The following is a 17765-nucleotide window of genomic DNA, read 5'->3' as shown; positions in this document are numbered from 1 at the left end:
GTCCCACCTGAGGCGGATCCCACCGAGCACAGCAATACTCCAGAATAGGGCGGACAAGCGTGGTGTAAGCAGTCTCTTTAGTAGACCTGTTGCACCGTCTAAGTGCTCTGGCAATGAATCGCAGTCTTTGGTTTGCTCTACCCACAATATTATCTATGTGATCGTTCCAATTTAGGTTATTTCTAATTGTAATCCGTAAGTATGTAGTTGAATTTACAGCCTTCAGATTTGTGTGAGTTATCGCGTAATCGAAATTTAGCTGATTTCTTTTGGTACTCATGTGAATAACTTCACACTTTGTCTTATTCAGGGTCAATTGCCACTTTTCGCGTCATACAGATATCTAAATCATTTTGCAAGTCGTTTTGATCATCTGATGACTTTACTAGACGGTAAATGACAGCATCATTTGCAAATGATCTAAGACGGCTACGCAGACTGGCTCAGGAACAATAGAGGGCCTATAACACTTCCTTGGGGAACGCCGGATATTACCTCTGTTTTACTCGAAGACTTTCCGTCTATTACTACGAACTGTGACCTTTCTGATATGAAATCACAAATCCAGTCGCACAACTGAGGCGATATTCCGAAGGCACGCTGTTTGGTTAGAAGACGCTTGTGAGGAACGGTGTCGAAAGCCTTCTGGAATTCTAAAAAATATGGAATCAATTTGATATCCCCTGTCGATAGCACTTATTACTTTCTGTACGTATGTATGAGAGCGCATTTTCAGTTCAGGGTGTATTTCAGGAGGCCAGTAATTTGACTTAAGGCAGAAAGCTGAGGGAGCTTATAGCGTATATCGGGACATGGAGCCAGAGGACTGCGGCAATTAATCGCTTGTGAAGAGGGGAGCTTCATCTTGTCGGGCACGAGAGGTAATGCGCGGCGCTATATTTTAACGTCCCGCGGCGGAATCCAATTTGGGCAGCTGCGTTGTCTGCTACTGCTCGAATATCGTGCAACGCGTGCGTTAGAGGCGGCCCTGTTAATTGTCCCGCCGAGGAACAACTGCTTTCCCGGCAGCGCGTGGAGGGGGCCCGGCGTCGTACAAAAGCAACAATGAGCACTTGTAATGGTGCCGCCCGGCTTGTCCACGCTGCAGCCGCCGCCTCTTCTCTCCCCCACTGTATTAAACTCTGAACCTGTAGTGACGTAGGTGGTGCACATCTAAGGCAAGCTTAAGTACAGGCTCTGTTCGGGCGAAAATTAGGCTCACCCCTTACACTACTGGCAATACCGTTGCTTGGCCGTGAGGGTATTTTGCGAATGCACGGGGTATCCGAAACCTTCATGCCCCTTTCGTGTCTCTACGTCGTCTCTCAAAATTCCAGCCCAAGCTCTGCACCTTACGATGCGTTACTGAACTCGGAAACAAAAATACCTCGTGTTAAAATGTTGTCTTGCGAGATAACTCTTGTAAAGTTTCTAATGTGGTAACTCTGAACGGAGTGGGTGATAGGGAGAGTTCCTTACAGTCCTGCATATAGTGATTCTCTCCTTTGCATTCACTGACGTAGCGTGGCCAGAATGTTTGTACATTCAGCAGCGAGCAGTAGCTACATTACCTCACCTCAGTCGAGATGCTCTTGAAGTGAAGAATATCGGTAGATCCGCTCCTCTGAGATGGTTCTTGAAGTTTACTAAACAAGTTCTCTTGATACGTTTGGCGACTTTTTACGAAAATTTGCAAGTTAAGATTATCAACATCTGTGATACCCTCTTGCCAGTCAAAAGAGGCTGTAACTAGTTTCTCCTCTCTCTATACGTTGGCAGTTGGGGGGACTATCGGCTAATGTCCAGCTGACAGTGAGGTCATTAAAGGCGAAATACGTGGTCGGAGTAGAGAAGGGAGGGAACAAAACAGGCCGTGTCATTTTCAAAAGAACCACCGCGCTATTTGCCATATGCCAGTTAGGTAAATGACTGAAAGCCGAAATCTGGAAGCAGTTAACAGCTGACTGGATCAATCCGGAGAGCTCAGTGACTTCCAACGTGGTCTAGTTATTGCATGCCAGCTGACTAACAAATGCGTCAGGGGACATTTCAACCCTTTTGCAGTTAACTAGGTCGAATATTCGTAATTGACGGAAGGTCATCGAGAAAAATAGAAGTGATTCTTGGCGTTTCCCAAGGTAGTGTTATAGGCTCTTTGCTGTTCCTCATACATATAAAAGACTTGGGAGACAATCTGAGCAGCCGTGTGAGGCTGTTTGCAGATGACGCTTTCGTTTTTCGACTAATAAAGACATCAGAAGATCAAAACCAGTTACAAAACGATTTAGAAAAGATGTCTTTATGGTGCGCAACTTGAAAGTTGATCCTTAATAATGGACAATGTGAGGTCATCCACATGAGTGCTAAAAGGAATCCGTCAAACTTCGGTTACACGATAAATCAATCAATTCTAAAGGCCGTAAATTCAACTAAATGCCTAGGAATTGCAATTACGAACAACTCAGATTCGAAGGAATATATAGAAAATATTGTGGGGAAGGCTAACTAAAGACAGCATTTTATTACCGGGACACTTAGAAAATGTAACAGATCTAATAAGGAGACTGACTACACTATGCTTGCCCGTTCTCTTTTGGAATACTGCTGCACGGTGTGGGATCCTTACCAGACAGGATAACGGAGTACATCGAAAAAGTTCAAAGAAGGGCAGCACGTTTTGTATTATCGCGAAATAGGGGACAGAGTGTCACTGAAATCATACAATATTTGGGGTGGACATCATTAAAACAAAGGCGTTTTTAGTTGTGGCAGAATCTTCTCAAGAAATTTAAATCACCAACTTTCTCCTCCGAATGCGAAAGTATTTTGTTGACGCCGGTTTACATAGGGAGAAACGCTCACTATGACAAAAGAAGGGAAATAGAGCTCGTACGGAAAGATATAGGTGAACGTTTACTTCCGCTTGCTATACGAGATTGGAGTAATAAAGGATTGTGATGGTGGTTCGATGAGCGCTCTGCCAGCCATTTAAATGTGACTTGCAGAGTGTTCATGTAGATGCTGATGTAGATGGATATTTGTGATGTTATTGTGAAGTGGAAACGCAAAGGAGCAACCACAGTTAAACCGAGATAAAACAAATTTGATATACTGACAGGAGGGGGCCATCGAACATTTCAGAATGTGGTTGTGAAGAATCGCAAGAAATCAACGGAAGCAATCACTCCTGAGTTTCAAAGTACTACCAGGAGGCCAGCTAGCAGAAAGAACGTGAGTACTGTGTCGAAAAGAATGCGTACAAAGGTCGAGCAGCTCCTTACAAGCCATACGTTTCTGTAGGGGACGCTAAGCAACGCCTTAGCTGGTGTAAGTACTGGACGCTGGAACGATAAATCAAGGCTGAGGAAATCCAGTGCAAGGATTTAGTTTGGCGAACGCCTGGAGGACGTTACCTGCCATCGTGCGTAGTGCCAACAGTGAAGTAGGTAGAAGGCGGTGTTACAGTGTGGGGTTATTTTACGTCTTGTCTCCTTATCCTTTTAAAGAAAGACTAACTGCAGGAGGATGTGAGGCATTTTACGACATTGTGTGCTGCATATAGTAGAGAAAAAGTTCGGAGACGATGAGTGAATCAGTATGACAATGCACCCTGTCATAAAGCAGCATCTGTGAGAGAATGGTTTGTGGACAATAACGTTCGTGACCAGAGTCCCTGAAATGGACAACTTTAAGATGAGTTAAGACGGCGACTTCGCTGCACACCCGGGCGTCGAATATCACTATCACTACATTCTCTTCTTTCGCCTCTTGAGGAAGAATTGGCTTCCAGTCCTCCACAGACATTCAGAGAACTCATTGAAAGTGTCCCCCAGCAGAGTTGAAGCCGTCATAAAGGCGGAGAGTGACAGTATCCCATGTTAATATCCACTAACAGTTTTCCGGGTAGTTTTGATCAGATACTTCATATAAAATTAACATTAATATGTTCTGCAGAAATAATTATCCCCGGTTCAAGGACAACATCGATATCGCGGCGCAACAGCACCTACTGGTAAAATGTACCTACTGGTAAAATGTACCTGCGCCTCTGGTTGTTGCCATAAACCATAGTTAATAGATCAGTGTGACTTCAATAGAAGTGCAGGATGCTTCGCAGATGTATGCGCGAACCATACCGTCAAATCAGTGAGCTTGAAGGAGGGAGCATTATTGGCGTGAGAGTCTGTGATCTATCGATCTGGAAAATTGTTGTTCGTGTGGGGCGAAGTATTTAAGCAGTGCAACGGGTGTGTGCAAAGTGGTTCACGGAAGGCGGTAGAACCCGACGAAATGGCCACGTGGTGTGGGGTGCTATTGGGTACAACCACCAATCACAGTTATTGCGTGTCCAGGGTTCTGTGACCAGTGTGACTACGTGAATGAAGTTCTGCGACCTACATCCGTACCTTTACTGCAACGTACCTCAGACGCCAGTTTTCAGCAGGACAATGCGCTACGACATGTTGTTGGACGAACACTTGCCTTCTTCGGTCACACGATGTCAGCCTTCTGCCTTTCGCCAGATCACCAGTCTTTTCGCCAAACTAAAAGGTGTGGGATATGGTAAAACGACGGGTGTAACGCTGGTATTCAGTGCCAGTAGATGAACTTTGGAACCAGGTGAATTCAGTGTGGATGGCTGTATCGTAGGAATCCATTCGTGGCTTGAACTCGTTAATACCATCACGCATGGAACGACTTAGGAGGGCCCAATGGCGGACCCTGTGCCTACCAAGCAATAGCACGTCTGCTGAACCGATATGACTGAAATGCTAATCATTTCTGCAGAACATAGTAATCTACGTGTCCTTTGAATATGAACGCCCTATCTCTAGTCGTTCAGCGTCTTCTGCTTTTTTTTTTTTTTTTTTTTTTTTTTTTTTTTTTTTTTTTTTTTTTTTGAGCACGAATGTATTATACATCGTGTCCAAAGATTCTGGAAAAGGTATTTATACAGCGTCAGTTCACAAGTTAGGGTTTCGAAACTAGTTGTCTGATTTAAGAAAGAATGTATCCACATGACCGATTTCTTTTTCGTACATTTTTCCTTGTGGAACGCAAATCCAGGAGAGTAGCATTCATTTCGACTAGCTTGCATTCGTCCAATTCACGGCCATTCTATGGCCCTATATAGTTCATTTCGCTTGGAATGTATTTCCGGCAAAATTACCGATCATGTGGCTGCAATTTATGTGGCTCGCAATGTTGCCATGTATGGTCTAAACTGCAGGCAATACTGAATTACAATGGTCCGTGTAAACGTGTAACATAACTTTTTTTCTTACAAGAATAAAATCTTTTACTTCTTTGATATACACTTTGAGTGTGCCTATGCTAAGGATGGCTAAGAGTAACGTATGAGAGTGAAATTTCTCTAGCAGAATTAGAGGAAGAAAGAAGCGGCGAAATTCACGCAACTGTTCTGTACAGCCAACCGTCGTTGCCGGCGCAATCGTTAAGCTCACTAACGTTTTTCAAGTAACGTTTTCAAAAGTTCTCTCCCTGGAATCCGAGTGGCAGTCACTTTGTAGCAGGCAGCCAGCGACGGTTTGAAGTTGCACGGTTACTTGTGTTTCAAGCGCGCGTCGCAGTACCCTCACTGAAGGCGCTGAGTGTGTCATTGGGCGGACGGCGGCTGTCTGCACTTGGAAGCGACGGTGACGAAGAGGGGTAGGGGTGGTGGGGGGTTGGGGTGCAGAGAAACACAAGGAGCCATTACCGGCCAGAATGGAGGCTGACGAGGCGCCTCGCCGCGCCCGTCCTGTACCGGGCGAATTCCCCCACCCCCTTTCTCCCCCCTCACCCCTTTCCATGTTGCCCCGGTAACCACTCAGCAGGCATGCCGGCCGTCTAATCGCGTTACGTGTTTCTGTCACGCTCTCAACACTGCGAATGTACAAATCCGTCCGCGTGAGTAGAATCCAGGTCACGAGGTAACAGCCCCAAAAAGGCAGTCTGCTTACGAGATAGGTATGTGAAACAAGAAAAATCATCTTTGGATTTTTAATGAAGGCAGAGAGCTCGGATTGTCAGAGGTCATCGGCAAAACATGGTAGACGTACCGCTCACCTTACTCAGGGGCATTTCAGCTGATAAAAGCGCAACAGATGCCAGAAACTGGTTGATTAATCACTCAGTCGCAAGCTTCATGACCGGAGTGTCACATCTTCAGGTGAAAAAACAGGCGACCCTTAAATTCTGATAAGATCTCCGTGAGGGTAAATAATAGACGTTCCCTATCTTATGCATTAAACTGAAGAATAAAAACCCACTCGTCCTCCACAAACTGACAGAGGACCTGAGGCAAGACGAAAGCCAGCAAGTGGAGTGAGACAGGGGCTGTGTACCCTTTCTTTCGCCACTGGTTCTCTTTGAAATACAGCACGACTAGTGCAGGCGACAGGTACTGTAAGAGTCACCAGCAGGAGTGGGCATCCTGTTATCTTACCTGGGCCGCATTGGAAGGAGACGAATATTTTTGGTCCGCACATAATATACCTAACAATAATGATAACTGCATTGGAAAAGAAAGTACGATCGGAGGTACATGCTGTTTGGTACGGTTTTTTTGTGCTTTAGGGCGCAAAAAACAACTAGGGTCATACGCGCCCAAGTAAAAACTATAGAACACGAAGACAGAGAGGAGTCTGTACGTCAGTCCCAACTGACATAATAGCAGACAAGTAAAATAAAAACAGGAACGTGAAAAAAGGGCTAAAAAACACCATACAGAAACGGAAGTCCAAAACTAAAAACTAGATGGCCTTTGTCTTATTGCTTTGGCGGATAAAAAGTGAAACGCGGTCTACAGCCCGCGGTCATTTTCTAAAACGGCTGATAACTCAGACGGCAAACCCAAGCGGAAATAGTTAAAAAATGGGCATTCCATCAGGAAGTGGTGAACAGGTAAAACTTCAGCGCAATGGGTACAAATTGGTGGGGTAGCGCCACTTATCGAATGATGATGGTTAAAAAAGGCAGTGTCCAATACGCAGCCTAGTTAAAATGACCTCCTGCCGGCGGGAGGGCCGAGAGGAGGTCGTCCATGTCGTTGGGAGAGGCTTAATAAGCCGGAGCTTGTTCCCGTGAAAGGAGGACCATTGGCAATGCTAAATGTACACCACCACCTGACAGACGTCAACACGAAAGTCATCGGAGGGATTATGGGAACTCGCCAGATGAGGTACGAGGACTGCAGCCTTGGCAGCAGCATCAGCAGCTTCTTTTCCTGGCAGACAGGCATGGCCAGCAACCTACTGAAACATCACACTGGCTCCACCATGAGCGAGCAAGTGACAGTTTTCCTGAACCCGATGCACTAAGGGATGGGCAGTGTACTGCGCACATAGACTTTGTAGGGCACTGAGTGAGTCTGAGCAGAGGACACAATTGAAAAGTCTGTATAGCCGGATGTACTCCGTGGCCTGATACAGGACGAAGAGCTCGGCTGTAAATCCTGAGCAGTGTGTTAGAAGACAATATCGAATGACACGGGTGCCAATGACGAAGGCACACCCGGCCCCACGGTCGGTCAGAGATCCATCAGTGTATACAAAGGTACTATCGCGAAACTCCATGAGAAGATCGTGAAACTGAAGGCGATAGATCGAGGCTGGAGTGGTGTCCTTAGGAAGCGAATGAAGGCCAAGGTTGATATGGGCCGCTTCACGAAGTGGTGAATGGTACACTCCGACAGGGAAAGTTGCAGATAGTGTGAAGTTAAGCCGCCGTAGCAAGTGCCGAAAGCGGACTCCAGGAGGTAACAGAGAAGAGGGACGCGCCCCATACTGGCAATCAAAGGAATCATCAACGAGGAAGTCATAGGATGGGTTGCCACGCACGGCAGACAAACGGCATCCATACTTGCTGAGGAGAAAGTCACGGCGGTAGGATGTTGGTAGTTCCGCAGCTTCAGCATACAGACTTTCAACCGGGCTAGTGCAAAAGGCGCCTGTGACCAAACGGATTCCACGATGAAGGATAATGTAGAGACGATGTAAGAGGTATGGACGTGCAGGCGCATAAACAAAGCACACATAGTCGATTTTAGAACGGGAAAGGGACCGGTACAAACGGAGGAGGGTGGTTCAATCGGCACCCCAGGAAGTACCATTGAGGAGACGTAGGACATCGAGGAAGTGAGTACAGCGGGCTGCCACGTAAGACACATGGGAGGACCAAGAGAGTTTCCTATCGAGCATGAGCCCCAGGAATTTCGTAGTTTCAACGAACGGAAGGGCAACTGGTCCAAGATGTAATGATGGTGGGAGAAACCAATTGCGTTGCCAGAATTCATACAGACTGTTTTGTCAGTGGAAAAGAGAAAACCATTGTCGATGCTCCAGGAGTAAAGACGATCAAGACATCGCTGAAGGCGCTGCTAAGTGAGACAGGGACGTGGACAACTGCAACAGATGGCAAGATCGTCAATAAAAAGGGAGCTGGAGATGCCCAGCGAGAGGCAGGCCATTATAGGCTTAATGGCGATAGCAAAGAGGACGACGCTCGGGCGGAAGCCAGAGGCACACAGTTTTCCTGGATAAAGGTGTCCGACAAGGCAGAACCCATACACACCTTGAAAACTCGGTCTTTTAAAGATGTCTGAAGGAAACAGTGCAGGCGGCCACAGAAGCCCCACAGGTAAAGAGTAGGGACGGTACCGGTTCTCCAGCAGGTGTCGTAGGTCTTCTCCAAATCGAAAAACACACTCTGGGATTTTCGCAGAAAACCATTCATGTCGTGGGTGGACAATGTAACGAGATGGTGAACTACAGACCGCCGCGCTCGAAATTCACACTGTGCATTCGTCAGTAAATTGAGAGACTCGAGCCACCATAACTGCCGGGCATGAATCATACGTTCCATCACCCTGCAAACGCAGCTGGTAAGAGAGCTGGGGCGGTAGCTAGACGGAAGGTTTGTGTCCTTACCGGTCTTAGATATGGGTATGACGGTGGCTTCACTCCAGCATCCGGGAAATGTGCCCTCTGCCCCAGATGCGGTTATACGTGTTAAGCAGAAAGTGCTTGTCCACAAGAGAAAGGTGGTGCAACATCTGAATATGGATGGCATCTGGCCTTGGGTGGAGGATCAGAATGAACTGAGAGCAGGGTCTAGCTCCCTCATACTAAAGGCGGCATTGTAACATTTACGATTCTGAGAAGGGTATTTCCAGAGACTTCTCCGTTCGTATCCTGTGGGTACATACTGTAGTTAACACGTCTAAGTAATATAGACTTTACTAATTTATGGTTACTTATTCTTAATAATTCCGCATTATATGTATGAGATTGCATTAATAAATTTGTATATAGGTAACTAAAAATCGTAGAATGAATGTGATATTTGAATCTGAGTTCGGGAGATTAACATATCAAGATCAGGTTCAGTCGAAGTGATTGCTATCATCAGGGCGTTCACTAGGTGTTTGTGGGAGATTTTAATTCTATTTTTACACTTTGTGTGCTTTATTCTTGAAAATAACTACACTCCTGGAAATTGAAATAAGAACACCGTGAATTCATTGTCCCAGGAAGGGGAAATTTTTTTGACACATTCCTGGGGTCAGATACATCACATGATCACACTGACAGAACCACAGGCACATAGACACAGGCAACAGAGCATGCACAATGTCGGCACTAGTACAGTGTATATCCACCTTTCGCAGCAATGCAGGCTGCTATTCTCCCATGGAGACGATCGTAGAGATGCTGGATGTAGTCCTGTGGAACGGCTTGCCATGCCATTTCCACCTGGCGCCTCAGTTGGACCAGCGTTCGTGCTGGACGTGCAGACCGCGTGAGACGACGCTTCATCCAGTCCCAAACGTGCTCAATGAGGGACAGATCCGGAGATCTTGCTGGCCAGGGTAGTTGACTTACACCTTCTAGAGCACGTTGGGTGGCACGGGATACATGCGGACGTGCATTGTCCTGTTGGAACAGCAAGTTCCCTTGCCGGTCTAGGAATGGTAGAACGATGGGTTCGATGACGGTTTGGATGTACCGTGCACTATTCAGTGTCCCCTCGACGATCACCAGTGGTGTACGGCCAGTGTACGAGATCGCTCCCCACACCATGATGCCGGGTGTTGGCCCTGTGTGCCTCGGTCGTATGCAGTCCTGATTGTGGCGCTCACCTGCACGGCGCCAAACACGCATACGACCATCATTGGCACCAAGGCAGAAGCGACTCTCATCGCTGAAGACGACACGTCTCCATTCGTCCCTCCATTCACGCCTGTCGCGACACCACTGGAGGCGGGCTGCACGATGTTGGGGCGTGAGCGGAAGACGGCCTAACGGTGTGCGGGACCGTAGCCCAGCTTCATGGAGACGGTTGCGAATGGTCCTCGCCGATACCCCAGGAGCAACAGTGTCCCTAATTTGCTGGGAAGTGGCGGTGCGGTCCCCTACGGCACTGCGTAGGATCCTACGGTCTTGGCGTGCATCCGTGCGTCGCTGCGGTCCGGTCCCAGGTCGACGGGCACGTGCACCTTCCGCCGACCACTGGCGACAACATCGATGTACTGTGGGGACCTCACGCCCCACGTGTTGAGCTATTCGGCGGTACGTCCACCCGGCCTCCCGCATGCCCACTATACGCCCTCGCTCAAAGTCCGTCAAGTGCACATACGGTTCACGTCCACGCTGTCGCGGCATGCTACCAGTGTTAAAGACTGCGATGGAGCTCCGTATGCCACGGCAAACTGGCTGACACTGACGGCGGCGGTGCACAAATGCTGCGCAGCTAGCGCCATTCGACGGCCAACACCGCGGTTCCTGGTGTGTCCGCTGTGCCGTGCGTGTGATCATTGCTTGTACAGCCCTCTCGCAGTGTCCGGAGCAAGTATGGTGGGTCTGACACACTGGTGTCAATGTGTTCTTTTTTCCATTTCCAGGAGTGTATTTACAGACATACGTAATTCCAAACAAAGATGACAGGACTGTGCAGCAAGGGCTGTTTGTCTCTAGATGGGTATAATCTGTAGAAGTCCAATACGGGTACATGATCAAATTTTTCTTTTTGGTGGATATAAGACAGCAGCTCTATGCGTTGCAACATGTCTATATAATTTGTAAAAGTTGTCGCATAAATACAAAAATTTTGATGATTTTTCAAAAATCCTGAATCGATTTCCCATTTCTTGCATCAAATCGAAAAGTATGTTTGCGTACATCATACCTTCTATATAATTAATTTTGGCCAACGTGATGAAACAGAAAAAAGGAAAGGATGTTTTTACTTGAGCTTGCCGTAAATTTAGTTTCATTTGCAACGCATTTATTGTTTGAAACAATGTTCTGGTGCAAAAGTTTCTACTTTGAAGACGTCTATAAGCCACCTAAATGAGCAGTCAAATCTGCCAAAAATGCTACATCTGCCCACGTCAAGTTTTGGGACAATTTCTGATATCATGAACGACTGGATTTCGTTAATTATGGTGTCACATTTTTAACATCTGGCCTCGACTGATAAACCCTACGTTTGTATAATATACGATGTCACCATACTCAGCATTCCAACTTCTGACGAATTCCTGGAACTGGTGATGATTCAGTATCATGAATATACAGAAATAACATTCCTTGAATTTCCATTACTGAATTTCATTACAAGTCTCTAAATCTCTAGTTTCACAGTTGCAATTGAAGTTGTCGAAAGATGACAGACCAGCACATCTGGTGGATTGATCGGTTACGAGAACGAGTCTCTGCGGGTTGAAGTATAGCTCGGGTGGCGATGGACCCATGAGAGAATAGCATCGTGCAACGAGAGTTACAAATGGAAAATATTCAGTTTATCATAAATTTACATTAATGGAATTTTATGATTTTTTTTTCTTTTACCGATCGGTGGTAGATGCTCACTTTCTGAGCCGCACTGATACTTGCTTAGAGCCACATGTGGTTCACGGGCCGTGGGGGAGGGGGGACATCCCGTACTACAGTGAGAGTGGGGGGGGGGTTGGAACTCTGTCGATTCTGTTGCTGAATATGCAAGCGAAGCACGTGACTGAGTTACGGATACGGAAGCGGATAGTAACGAAGTTAGAGAACAGAGGGGAGACGAAATGATGGCACAAGTGATTTACGCAAAATATCTTACCCTGATTATTACAGATAACTGGATGAATTAACTCTGGTAATGGGACAACGTGTATGAAAGGGTACAGTTGTGATTGTGGCAGTATGTGTGAGAGCTGGAGATAACAGTGACAGATATATGGTTATAAATTCCAAAAGAATCGTGAAACTTATAATATAATTGTTTCTCAGTTGGTATGGGAATACTGTCTTGAATTTAATTGACTGGGCAGTGCATGGTAGTTTGCTGATGTGATGACTGGTGGAGCTGCATGCACATCGACAGCATTCCTGGGTCGGAGGTCCGAATACAGTTCTTTGAGCAGCAATAACTTTGACTGATGGCGTGTGTACAACCAGTCTAGCGCAACTTTCCAGTAACTGCTGAAGTGAGTCACACGAAGTGTAGCAGTGCTCTGAAACACAACAATACTAACTGTGGTAGCCAGCTCGTTCAGGGAGTTGGTATGAGATTGTGTAGTAGGTGGAATAAAAGTATAACCTTTTAAAGTATAAGAGGTAAAAAATTTTATTGACAATATATTATAACTATTGACCGTATTTTTTGAAGTATAAGAGGTAGCAAAAATTTATTGAAAACAGACCCTGACTGTTTACAATAATTGTTTATAAACATTATTTTTCATTTTGTTATCCGTGGTACATATGAACATATTTTTCGACTTTCCTACTCCGGAGCAAGCTACGTGTAGTTTACCGTGAGAAAATTAGGAGTCTTTGAGGTTGATGCCACAATATTTTAAAGTTTGTCGTTGCCCTTTGTTAAGTGAAAAGGTGTAGGGTAGTTTGATCGGAAATTGAAGACTTCCATGCTGGAATGACAGTTCAGTAGAGTTAAGAAGTATACTGGGGAGAAATAGCATCTGTCCTCTGCACTTCCCAGTCATAAGTTCGGCTTCGATGATGTTTTCGATAGCGAGTTTGACGATCATCCTTGTTCCATTACATAATTTTGGTGAGTTGAGATTTCTTAGTAGTGTAATCGGACATCCAATTTTAGGTCGAAGACAGCGTAATACTTGAGTATTGCTCATCAGTGTGGGATCCGTACCAGGTCGGTTTGGCAGAGGAGATAGAGAAGATCCGAAGAAGAGCGGCGCGTCTCGTCACAGGGTTATTTGGTAAGCGTGATAGCGTTACGGAGATGTTTAGCAAACTCAAGTGGCAGACTCTGCGAGAGAAGCGCTCTGCATCGCGGTGAAGCTTGCTGTCCAGGTTACGAGAGGGTGCCTTTCTGGATGAAGTATCAAATATATTGCTTCCCCCAAGTTATACCTCCAAAGGAGATCACGAATGTAAAATTAGAGAGATTCGAGCGCGCACGGAGGCTTTCCGGCAGTCGTTCTTCCCGCGAACCATAAGCGAGTGGAACAGGAAAGGGAGGTAATGACAGTGGCACGTAAAGTGATCTCTGCCACATACCGCTGGGTGGCTTGCGGAGTATAAATGTAGATGTAGATGTAATGGTATTCCCGGTACTTGCAAAGAGTTTAGAACTTCTGTAGGGAATTTCACACTTTCTTCAATGTTTACCATAGTAGCGATCGATTTGTATAAGCTCTCTTCACGGGAATCTTCTTTTGACTATTAAAGTTGAAATCGTCGACAATGTTACTTTATTTAACGAAATCGTACTTTCAAATAGCCAATCCGGATCTCTATAGTTGTGAATGACGTTTGAATGAATCTGGTCTATAAGGTCGTTTTCAGCAGTGTCTGTGTGCATAAATCACTGTCGAGTTTAACGAGGTCGGTCGTCTAGTCAGTATGATATGTGCCTTTGCCTATTTGTAAAAGCTGTTGAGCAAAATGTACTGTTGCTTCGTTTTTCAATAGTTCAGCTCTCATATTTCTTGTTAGTCGCAGTATTTGTATGTGTGGCCAGAGAAGTGATTTTTTAAGGATGCATTGGTCTCGTCTGCTTGTCTTGACTTGGGGATAACTGCAAGTGTTTGTCGAAAATCTCCTGGAGTATAAGTGGAGCTTCTCCAATTACTTCAGAGTTTCCTCGAAGTCTTGTAATGTTCTGTCCATGACTTCGAGTGATTCTTATGTGTCATTGTGCATTCGTCTCAGAAGATAATTTTATATTGCTTTAGAAGTTCACCCTGTCCACATACGTTTGAGAATTGTTCTTCGGTTTTATTCAACGGTAGTTGTAGGGCGTGATGTCCAGTTATTCTGAAAGTGTGGCTGCAATTCCGGATGATGCCAATGCAAGTGCGATGTGTTGTTTAGCACATATTTGGCAAGAAATAGATTTATTAGAAAAGTTTTCCCAGTGCCATCAAGTGTGTTCAAATTATTAATTTCGCCAATGATGACGTCGATCATGTCGATGATAACGTTGCAAATTTCCTTTTGAATGTCACTGAGGAGGTGTTATTGTGAGCAACGTATTGAATCACTTCGTTGATGTTGAGCTTTTTTCCTTTGTAGTTTCGAAGTTTAGCACACTGATAGCATCTTTCCGTAGTGCTTGTTTCCCAAGTTGTAGAAATGTATGGTTATTTATTGCTAAACATTTATCTTCTAGGCGAGTGAGTGTATCATTGAAGATGCCGCCGTTGAATTCGGTAGTCGGTTAATGGTGAGTTAGTCGGATCTGGCACAATAAGTCATCACTAATACACCCTTTGAACGAGGCCCATAGCTATTTTGCATTCGATGCGCTACGTGTTGTTTGGATTATGGCGAATAAGTATCTCATTTGTCCAGCTGAGGCTGTAAGTAAGGTTCAAATGGTTCAAATAGCGCCGGCCAGTGTGGCCGAGCGGTTCTAGGCGCTTCAGTCTGAAACCGGTGATCGCTACGGTCGCAGGTTCGAATCCTGCCTCGACCGTGGATGTGTGTGATGTCCTTAGGTTAGTTAGGTTTAAGCAGTTCTAAGTCTAGGGGACTTGATGACCTCAGATGTTAAGTCCCATAGTGCTCAGAGCTATTTCAACCATTTTTTGTTCAAATGGCTCTGAGCACTATGGGACTTAAACTTCTAAGGTCATCAGTCCCCTAGAACTTAGAACTGCTTAAACCTAACTAACCTAAGGATATCACACACATCCACGCCCGAGGCAGGATTCTAACCTGCGACCGTAGCGGTCGCGCGGTTCCAGACTGAAGCGCCTAGAACCGCTCGGCCATACCAGCCGGCTGTAAGTAAGGCTTCTTGTATATTAATTCCCAGTAGTTGTCGTTCTCCAGTAGTCCTAAGCCTTGGCATGCTTCTCTGTACGTCTGGCATAGGTAACGGTCAACAGTCTTCAGATCTGCGAAACTTGTTAGTCCCTGTATTTCGTGTAGCAACATCCGGCGATAGAAACGTTCGACGTTGTTCGGATGTACCGTGTACAATCGGCCTAGTGCACAAGTTTTCGTGATTCCTGGATGGTTTACTGGAATTCCTTGTTTTCGACTTTGAATGATTTTTCTTGTCTTACGTCGACATATAGTAACACTTTCGCGAATAGATCTGCTTGGTACTGTTGGTAAAAAATTATTAACGTTATGTGGTGCGCTTGCAATTACTCTAGTCCTGCTTTTCGTGAAGTAAACTCTCTCTCCATTCTTCAAAAGTACTGTTTCCAGCAGTTTGTAGAGGAGGAGATCAGTGTTTAACGTTCCGGGGACAACGAAGTCGTTAGAGACGGAGCACATTGCTCGGATTAGTGAAGGAGTAGGAAGGAAATCAACCGTGCTCTTCCAAAGAAACCATCCCGGCATTTGCCTTAAGCGATTTAGGGAAATCACGGAAAACTGAATTCTGGATGACCGGGATCAGGTCTGAACCATCGACGTCCTGGATGCGAGTCCAATGTTTTAGCTACTGCGCCACCCCACTCTTCCCAACAGTTTGTCGTCATCACATATTAGCGCATTTCTTCTCCTATGTAGGTGCAATGTGCTACATTAGTTCATGTTCCTTGCATCAATCCTCTGCTGGCCCTTTTGCAAATCGCTACAATCTTCTGGCACTGACACCTTCTTATAGGCAGCTGCAGTATCTGCTAACAGCCATTTCAAACTTCCCCTATTTCCTCCTAGATCATTTATATTTATTGCAAATTGTATCACACCCCCTTGGGGGCAGGCTTACTCGTTAAATTACATTTTACATCTGTCGATTTTGTTTCGTTCCTACATTTTGAGTTCTATCCGAAACGAAGTCTTGAACCGAGCCGAAAATCCGTTCCAGTGCTCACTTAGACGATGATAAATGATTTAAAGTCTGCATGTACGTGTACGTGTCGCAATGACAGTGGAGGCAGAGTTCACACAGCAGCTGTGTGTTTTTTCACGATTCCATTTAATCACGCATGAGAGTGTCCCAGTGAAAGTCATCGAAGTGCAGTGACAGACTCTACAAGAATAGCTCACATACACTCGCTGTAGGACGACAACGGGAAAATGAGAAAGGCAGAGTTCATACGGGTGCTTGTCGATAGTTTCTCTTCCTATGTACCGTTTGCGACAGGAAAAGGAGTTGGGAAAATTCTTGTGGTGCACGGAACTCTCAAAGACCACGAGAGGAAAAACAGAACAAGGCGTTGTGCCTTCGGACGTCGGAGAGGGTAGATTTTCGCAGGCATAAAACAGAGTATTTGGAAATAAGTGGAAGAAAGACCAGGCCGCTGCAATGAAATGAAATTGTACATAAGACAGGTGGCAGATGTTGACGGGCGGAGACTAACGTGGCTGTATAAGGTCGCGATTATTCTATTTAGTGCTGAAGTTCTTTTCAGACATCAGAAGCCGGCCGGTGTGGCCGTGCGGTTCTAGGCGCTTCAGCCTGGAACCGCGTGACCGCTACGGTCGCATGTTCGAATCCTGCCTCGGGCATGGATGTGTGTGATGTCCTTAGGTTAGTTAGGTTTAAGTAGTTCTTAGTTCTAGGGGACTGATGACCTCAGATGTTAAGTCCCATAGTGCTCAGAGCCATTTTGAACCAACCAGACATCATTATTATGATTTTCACTAAGTTCGGGAAATCTTCCAAGTGAAATATTTAGATGAAATTATTCGACTGGCTGAGCTAAATCGGGATGCTAGCAGAGAACGAATATGAATTGCAAAACCACAAAAAGCATACCAAATCACTTAGAAGAGGTATAATAAAGAAACAAACGGCATAACTCAGACAGATCTGAAATCAAAAAGTCGAAAAACATAAAAGAAGAATTCTGAAAAGAACTCCAGGTTCAAAATACGAAAAACGTGTTTCGAAGAAAGGATCGAAGAATATCTTTCATGTTATGGAATAAAAATTTCGTACACAATCAGGAAATGGCGATTATTTACATGGACTGAATAACAAAATGGTTCAAATGGCTCTGAGCACTATGGGACTCAACATCTTAGGTCATAAGTCCCCTAGAACTTAGAACTACTTAAACCTAACTAACCTAAGGACATCACACACACCCATGCCCGAGGCAGGATTCGAACCTGCGACCGTAGCAGTCCCGCGGTTCCGGACTGCAGCGCCAGAACCGCTAGACCACCGCGGCCGGCGACTGAATAACATAAAAATATATGCTTCGTAGATTGAGAACCAGGTAACAGTGGAAAAATCTTTCGAGATAGAAAAAACGTGAGAACCATAACTGACAAACATAAACGTCTTGAAAAGTCCTTTGAGGAAGCTACAGTATGGACAGA

Source organism: Schistocerca cancellata, chromosome 5 (genome assembly GCF_023864275.1).
Source record: "Schistocerca cancellata isolate TAMUIC-IGC-003103 chromosome 5, iqSchCanc2.1, whole genome shotgun sequence".
NCBI lineage: Eukaryota > Metazoa > Arthropoda > Insecta > Orthoptera > Acrididae > Schistocerca > Schistocerca cancellata.
Note: the sequence above shows the minus strand (reverse complement) of the source record.